The sequence below is a fragment of the Penaeus chinensis genome, chromosome 1 (assembly GCF_019202785.1).
Source record: "Penaeus chinensis breed Huanghai No. 1 chromosome 1, ASM1920278v2, whole genome shotgun sequence".
NCBI classification, from domain to species: Eukaryota; Metazoa; Arthropoda; class Malacostraca; order Decapoda; family Penaeidae; genus Penaeus; species Penaeus chinensis.
In genome coordinates this window covers 27,548,158-27,548,684 of record NC_061819.1, presented here as the reverse complement: position 1 = coordinate 27,548,684, position 527 = coordinate 27,548,158, and positions in this window count along the sequence as shown.

The window sequence follows — 527 nt, the reverse complement described above, 5'->3', positions numbered from 1 at the left end:
GTCCCAGAAATTGAGTATTTCTGGCTCCTGGTATCAGCATTCCGACCCGCAACGTTTGACTTGGTATAGCGATACTGGTAGTGTGGCCAAGGAGATCGACCACATCAGCACTCGATGGAGGATCCTCCAGAACTGCAGGGTGTATCGAAACGCCGAGTTCTGTGGAACTGATTATAGATTAGTTGTGACTACTCTCCGGGTCCACTTTAGAACCCCCCGTCGCCCAACACCCTAGGGTGTTTCATTTGGACAAATTGAGGAAGGACGAGTGTGCCCGGGGGTTTGCCGAGGCTATCTCTGGTCGTCTCACAGCACTCAAGGGCCTGACAAACCCTGTTCTTCTGTAGGATACCTTCAAGGGTGAAACGTTTGTTGCAGCCCAAGAATCCATTGGTGAACGCCCAAGAGCAAGACAGAATTCCATCTCGCAGGAGACACTGGAAGCCACAGATGCTTGTCGTGCGGCTCGATTGTCAGGGGATCGCAACTTGCACCGTTCTCTGGTGCGGAGGACTAGGTCGCTGTTG